Source organism: Cetorhinus maximus, chromosome 23, assembly GCF_964194155.1.
Source record: "Cetorhinus maximus chromosome 23, sCetMax3.hap1.1, whole genome shotgun sequence".
NCBI lineage: Eukaryota > Metazoa > Chordata > Chondrichthyes > Lamniformes > Cetorhinidae > Cetorhinus > Cetorhinus maximus.
Window position 1 is genome coordinate 44,806,649 of NC_135901.1, and position 8,020 is coordinate 44,814,668.

Consider the following 8,020-nt stretch of genomic DNA (forward strand, 5'->3'; position numbering starts at 1 on the left):
AAGGGATTCACTCAGTCATCCCACCTGCTGACACACCAGCGAGTTCACAAGTAACTACAGTGATTGGATTTTACTGTCAATCACATCCAGGACTGAATCATGTTCACTGGGGTCTGTTTCTGCAGATAATAAACTCAAGCCCAGTTATCGGGGTTCATATTGTGATTATAAGTCAAATAACTCAGCTCTGTATCAAACGTACTGTATTAAACATATTAATTAAGAGCAGGAGTAGGCCATTCGACCCCTTGAGCCTGCTAAGCCAGTCAATAAGATCGTGGCTGATCTGATTGTGGCTTCAACTCCACAAGGAGCCGATCCCCGATAACATTTACTCCCTTAGCAGAAACATGAAAGTGCTGTGTAAGCAGGCTAAGTTCTTGTTTTCTTGCAGTTTAGACAGGGTAAATTCACTCTCTGTTGTGAGAGCTGAGTAGTTAATTCGCTAATTGGTTGAATCTGGTTATTCTAGCCCCTGTTTAGTTGGCTATAAATACAGGCCTCTTCAGAGCAGCTAAGGCAAACGAATGCATACTTGGAGTTTGGTGAGAGAGGGAGTTCGGTGAAGTGGAGGGAGGAGATGTTCATTTCCTTTTTTTATGTTTCTCACACTGTTGGAATTGGTTCTTGCTCTACCACAGGGAAAGTTTGGTGAGTAACTGGTGTGTGGTTAAGGCCTATTCTATTCTTAAGGTTTAAAATAGTATTCAAATTGGAGGTAAGGTTAATAAATATATTAGAAAGCATTATAAATAGGTGATTAATATAATTGAGTAATTATTTAAAACACATTAAGGATGGCAGGACAGGTGATGTGTCAATCACAGAATCTCAGAATTATTACGGCACAGAAGCCACAGATGCTACAAACCTTCCTCAAGCCCTAAAAATATCCATTGGCCATTACCCTCTGTTTCCTATTACTCATCCAATTTTGTATCCACGTTGCCACTGTCCCTTTTATTCCATGAGCAATTAGTTTTCTTACAAGTCTGTTGTGTGGCACTGTATCAAATGCCTTTTGACAGTCCATACGCACCACATCAACAGCATTAACCTCATCAGCCCTCTCTGTTACCTCTTCAAAAAACTCCAGCAAGTTAGTTAAACATGATTTCCCCTTTTGAAATCCATGCTGGCTCTGCCTCATCAACCCACATTTTTCTATGTGACTGCTAATTCTATCCCATATAATTATCTCTAGAAGCTTCCCAACCACTGAAGTTAAACTGATTGGTCTGTAATTGCTGGGCTTATCCTTACAACCTTTTTTGAATAAATGCATAATGTTTGCTATTCTCCAGTCCGCTGGAACCTCCTCTGAGCCTAGGGAAGACTGAAAGATTATGACCAATACCCTTGTAATTTCCACTCTTACTTCCTTCAATATCTTTGGTTGCATCTCATCCGGTCCCAGTGCCTTGACAACCTTAAGTACTGACAGTTTATCCAACACTTCCTCCTTATCAATTTTGAATCATTTTAGTGACAAAGTTTCCTCCTCTATCACCGTGGCCTTGGTAGCATCTGCTTCCTTCGTAAAGACAGATGCAAAGTATTCATTTAACTCCTCAGCCATGCCTATTGCCTCCCTGTGCAAATCCCCTTTTTAGTCCCTGATCAGTCCTATTTTCCTTTGACCATCCTCTTACTATTTTTATCTCAGTAGGAGACTTTGGGATTCCTCTTTGTCTTGGCTACCAGTCTTCTCTCATAATCCCTCTTTGTTTCTCTTATTTGCTTTCTCAGCTCCCCTCTGAACCTTCTGTATTCAGCTTTGTTCTCTTTTGTATTTTTTACATGACACCTGTCATAAGCACACTTTTTCTACTTAATCTTGATTTCTATCTCCTTTTTCATCCAGTCAGCTCTAGATTTGTTTTCCCTACCTTTCCCTTTGGAGGAATTATACCTTGACTGTGCATGAACCATTTCTTCTTTGAAGGTAGCCCATTGTTCAGCTGCAGTTTTTCCCACCAACCTTTGGTTCTAGTCTATCCAACCCAGCACCGTTCTTGCCCCATTGAAGTCTGCTCTCCCCCAGTTAATAATTCCTACTCTGAATTGCACATTGTCCTTTTCTAACATCATCCTAAATCTTACTATACAATGATCACTGTCTCCTAAATGTTCCCCCAATGACACTTGATCCACTTGGCCCACCTCATTTCCAAGAATCAGGCCCACCTCATTTCCAAGAATCAGGCCCAACAGTGCATCCTTTCTTGTTGCACTGGACACACACTGCTGTAGAAAATTCTCCTGAACACACTCTAGGAAATCTTGGTCCTCTCCACCCTTGACACGACCATTGTCCCAGTCTACATTCAGGTAATTATAGTCCCCCATTATAATTGCTCTGTGATGTCTGCATCTCTAATTTCCCTGATGATTTGTTCCTCTGCATGCTTCCCAGTGGTCTATCGACACCAAAGAGTGTAATTGCACCTTATTTGTTCCTTAGCTCTAGCCAAATTGATTCTGCCCTTGAACCCTCTGGGACATCCTCTTTCTCCAGCATTGCAACGCTCTCCTTAACCAATACTGCCAGCCTTCCACCTTTTCTTCCTTTTCTATCTTTTCTGAACATCTTTTACCCGGGAATATTTAACACCCTGTCCTGCCCTTCCTTGAGGCAGGTTTCTGTTATCGCCACAACATCATATTTCCACATGGCAATCTGCGCTTGTAACTCCCCAATCTTATTTACTATATTCCATGCATTCACATACATGCACACTAACCCTGATTTAGTCATTATGACTTTCTCCCTCAGTCCGACTCCAACTATTAACTGTTGATTCTATTTTCTCGTGCTATCGGTCTCTCCCCGTATTTTGTGCACCCTGGTATTCCTCTCTAATGCTCTCCCCTGGTTCCCACACCCCTGCCTAGTTAGTTTAAAGCCCCCGCCCCAATGGCACTAGCAAAACACCCTGCAACAAACTCAGTCCCGGCTCTGTCCACGTGCAACCCGTCTGGCTTGTACAAGTGCCATTTTCACCAGAGCCAGTCCCAGTGTCCCAGGAATCTAAAGCCTTCCCTCCTGCATCATCTTTCCAGCCACACATTCATCTGTCTTATCCTCCTATTTCTGTACTTACTTGCACGTGGCACTGGGAATAATCCAGAGATGACTACATTTGAAGTCCTGCTTGTTAGTTTTTGACCTAATTTTCTACCCTCCATAAACTGAGTTCATCCAAAACTGCTGCCCGTGTCTTAACTCATGGCAAGTACCAATCCTCTATCTCCCACGTACTTGCTGACCCATTTTGGCTCCGAGTCAAGAAATGTCTTTATTTTAAAATTCTCATCCTTGTGTTCAAATCCCTACGTGCCCTCACCCTCCCTATCTCTGTGACCTTCTCAAACCCCATGATATCTCTGCTCCTCTAATTCTGGCCCCTTGTACATTCCCAATCAGAATGGCTCCACCATTGGTGACCGTGGTTTCAGTTACAAAGGTCCCAAGCTCTCGAATTCCCTCCCTAAACCTCTCCGCCTCGATCTCACTTTCCTCCTTCAAGACCCTTCTTAAAACCTACCTCTTTGACCAAGTTTTTGGTCATCTGACCTAATCTCTCCTTATGTGGGTCAGTGTCATATTTTGTTACATAATTCTCCTGTGCGATGTTTATGTTGAACTGCTATATAAATATAAGTTGTTGTTGTAGTAGTCCATACATAGAAAGAGACAAACTCCTCTTGTATATTTCACCCTGATATTTTTTTCTCTGGAACATTTTATTATGAAGCTACACAACTGATGTGAATTAAATTTGTGATGGTAAAAATATATTCACCCCGTCAGGGAACTGAACTGCGTTGACCCACACAGAGGAACACACAACAGACATATACAGTGACAGAGTCCTAAGGAGAGACAAACAGCCAGAAAACAAGGATGTCACCAACCTGGCCAATTATTGTTCCATTTCAGACTGCAAATTTAATGAACGTTTGGGATGACTGGAAATAAGAAACACTGGGAATTTGGATGGTTTTTATTCCGTTTAACTGATAATTAATTCTGCGATTGGTTATAATCAGGAATGATGAGAAGAGGAGTTGACAGGTTTCCAACCTGCGTGAGGAGAACCCACTGGATTTCAAACCCATCGCCTTAACCACTCGACCACAACTATTTGGGAAGGATGATAGAATGGATACGGAGTGTTACAGAGAAAAACGGTATTCGGTCAATCCAGTCTGTGCCCTTCCCCCACCCTTTCCTGGTCACCTGTAATTTACTGTCTCTGTCTCTCCTCATTCTCCCAACCAGAATGAAACACTGCACAGCTCAGCTGCCCCTTGCCCACATGAAGAACTTTCTGGAACAACCTAGCAAAGCAAACCACCCAAAACTTTAGCAGTGGTGGGATTCAAACCCACACCTCCAAAGAGACAAGATCCTAACTCCAGTACCATACACTGCTCGGCCACATGACCACGTTCACATCTGGAACATTCAAAATGACTAATAAAATCATGAAAGATGTTTTGTTGTGAGCTGTGTTATTTGGTAGAATTAGAGCGAAGTGCGGGATTGAGCCAGAGCCTAAGTCACCCACTTAAAGGAATGGAAGAGGGGGAATCTTGTCACGAATGTAGTGTTGTGATGTGGTAGATTTTGTAAAAGAAACTAACATTTCTTTTAAATGGGCGCAAGGAACCTTAAAAATAGCTGCTAAAGGTCACCTGACCTTTTACAACTGCAATATTTGCCAAGCTTCTAGGAGGCTTCAAGTAAATTGGAAAAGGACCTACCCAGACATGTGACAACATTTGAAATCCAACGCGCATTTCCACAAGGGTAAACTCATTGACAGTCGTTTCCCTGGAGGTGTGAATAGCTCTTTCCCATCTCACCAAACCTCCCAGAATGGGAATCATTCAAGTTAATGAAAATATTAACAGTTTTCTTGTATTAACACTTTTTTTTCTTTAAGCCTTTTGGTGACATTGTTACTCTGTCCCTCTTTACTCTTCCTTTGCAATGTAAACCAATTTAGAGTTGTTTCCAGTCTTGTCATTTCCAAAGGGTCTGGTCCATATTAAATAAAATGTTTGTTGATGGCTTCCTGTTCTTTCTTCCTTCTAATGTCACGAGGGTGTTCTGTGAGTCTAGTTCTTAATCTGTTCCTTGTCTCTCCCATGTATCAGATTTTGCAATGTTTACATTGGATTACATAAACAACATTGTTGTTCACATTTTTGATTCTGTGGTTTAAAGGGATGTTTTCCCTGTGTTGAATTTTTGTCTTGTTTTCAGGACTTTGAAGTGCTTGAATGTTATACAGTTACTATTCCCACAATTTGGTGTGGTTTGTGTGCTCACCTTGCTGCTAACAAAAAGATCCTTTCGGTTTTTATTCCTTCTAAAGGCTGTTATTTTTTGGTTTAGTGAGTCGATTCCTTCATTTAAGTTTTCAAAATTAGTTTTAATTACTTTCTTTATATGTAGGATCTTATTGCAATATCCCATAATAAGTGGTATTTTTGGGGCCTAATCTATTTAATCTTGGAAGGTTGTCTAATTCTTTCCAAAAATTGGATTTGATATGTTTAAGGAACCTTTTTGTGTATGCCCTCTGCCACAACGCAGTGAATAAGGTATTGACTACACTGTTAAATCTACCTGTTCTGTACAAATGCCATGGAATCGCAGCAGTTGTGAATTCACTAATCCATGGAAAGTGTGTTTAGCATGGCGTCTTTTGGTATGTAATAGGGTGCGCGTGTCTGTTGATTTGAAGAAAACCTTAGTTGCTAATGTGTTTTGTGTTATCTTCTTGTGTTAGTTTGAACTCTGTGGTGTCTAAGAAATTCATTTTATTTCTGTATTTATTGTTTCAATCTGGTTAGGGACCAGTAACTTTTTGTTTAAAGGAGACAATATTTGAAATCTCAAGTACTAAGAGAATAAAATTACAGACTTCCACAGTTTTAAACAAACAAGTTAAACTTTATTATACAAAGTCAGAAAAGTAAAACAATTGGCAATATCTATCTTATACTCTAACATTCAGAATTAACATGAGAAAAATATGAAGTAACAGGCAACTGTGGTCAAACATAGTGCACTGCACACTAAATAGCAGACAACCAAGACAGTTCCCACAGATTTCTCAGCAACCCACCCAGATGTCAGTGTTCACTGGGAGTCACACAATCTCGTGAAAACTCCATCTCCCTCACAAGGGTCTCCACTTTCAAGAATCTAGCCTCTCACATCCCTCAAATCTGCTCTGACTCAGATTGCCTCAACAACTGCACACCTCCCAATGGTTCAATCTCTTCTCCTGAGCCTGCGCTGCCTGTCCCACTCTGGACATGTGCTGGAACTCCCAGGGAATGCTGGGACGCCTAGTCCTCAGTCTCCAGCCAGAAAACATCACAGAGAGACAGGTAAGTTCATGTTTCTTAACATTGTTGTGACTTTGATTTTGATAGATAGTGATTGTTTGTACAGATTCCTCCAGTTCTGTCTCCGTGTGGGACCAAACTCCTCATGTATCATCTAGAAATCTGTAATAACATAATGGTAGCTTGGAACATTTTTTGAAAACACTCTCTTCCCATTCCCCCACACATTTATATATTAACATGGGGGGAGGGGCAGGGGTGTGCAAATTTTTTGCGAGTGGCTATATCTTTAATTTGAAGATTGTATTCTCCATCTGAATTCAAAGTTGTTTTTTGTTAGTCCCAGATATAATAATCAGATTATGGCTTTGCCTGGTCCATGAGATTGTGGAATTTATTCAAGATGTTTTGGATGACTGGAATCCCTCTGTTTCTATGTTGCTTTCCAAACTCTCAATTTCCATTGTGAAGAGTGTGCTGTCGGAAGGGTGCGGTGAGGGATTTTTCTGAGCGGTAAGTATCCTTAATGTAATTGGGCTAATATTGAGCTGGGGGGTGGGGTTCAAAAATGAATCAGTGTGTTCTGCCATTCTGTATGATTCACTGCCACAGCCTGTAATGATTGAAATTTGGAGGATTTCTCATGATACCGTCAGGTGTCCAGGTATTTATGTATTTTATAAAATGTCCTTGGTTGCGGCTGCTGTCTCTTTAGGTATTCCATCTGTTTTCGATTCATGTAGTTGGAATCTTTAAGTTCTGTTAGTCTGTTCTTAACTTCTTTTTGTCTCTATTGATACATGAACTTAGTTCACTTGGTGCAGTAATCTGTCTTGTTGAGTTGTCTGTTTGCTTCAGTAAGGTTTTGTTGTCTGTCCATATCTATGTTACTGCCTTTGCTGGTTTTATGGCAGTATCTGTATTAACTTTTAATTCTTTGATCGCTTGTCTTTCTCTCCTCAATGAGGTTTTGTTTATCCTTTACATCAGGGATTCTCTCGATTCCTGAGTTGCTTTGATGAAGTTAGATATTTCAGTGTTCATTTCATTCTCTGGAGGAATCCAATCTGATCTGTGCAGTGAACTTGGCCTATCTGAAATTGAGTAATCAGAAAAGTCATCTTGTGTGATTTGTTGGGTAGGTCTCCACCCGGGTGTTGTGGTTGGTGAGCTGGATGATCCGTATTGGCATTTGCATTTCTCTGTCACCCAGAACCCGGAGTCTTGACCCACACAGGACCAGTTTGTTATTTGTGTTTCTCTGTCACCCTGAACCCGGAGTCTTGACCCACACAGGCCCAGTTTGTTGTTTGTGTTTCTCTGTCACCCTGTATCTGGAGTCTTGACCCACACACGACCAGTTTGTTTGTGTTTCTCTGTCACCCTGTATCTGGAGTCTTGACCCACACACGACCAATTCGTTGTTGGTGTCGGGGTCTTCATGGCCTCGCACGGCTCATTTTTGCTTTTCCAGGGATCAAAACCATGAGACACGAACTCTTCGCCAGTCCCATTGTGGTCTGTGAGAGGGTAAACTCCTCACCAGTCCCTTGTTGGGGGTCTGCTGTTTGGGATTAATCACTGTTGGGTGACGTGTTATGTCCAGCGACCTCGTGGATCCCATTGAGACACCCAGGGCGGTGCCATCAAA

The 8,020-nt window shown here is 41.4% G+C and overlaps 2 long non-coding RNA genes across 2 annotated transcripts in view; one reads left to right on the forward strand and one right to left on the reverse strand.

The window, feature by feature from the left end:
* Positions 1 to 8,020, reverse strand: part of LOC144698256 (uncharacterized) — a 117,243-nt gene that overhangs the window by 82,636 nt on the left and 26,587 nt on the right. The gene's annotated exons all lie outside the window — the stretch shown is intronic.
* On the forward strand, positions 5 to 4,501 carry LOC144698247 (uncharacterized). The gene is made up of 2 exons (XR_013580471.1): positions 5 to 50; positions 4,054 to 4,501. It is a non-coding gene; the product is annotated as an uncharacterized LOC144698247 (long non-coding RNA).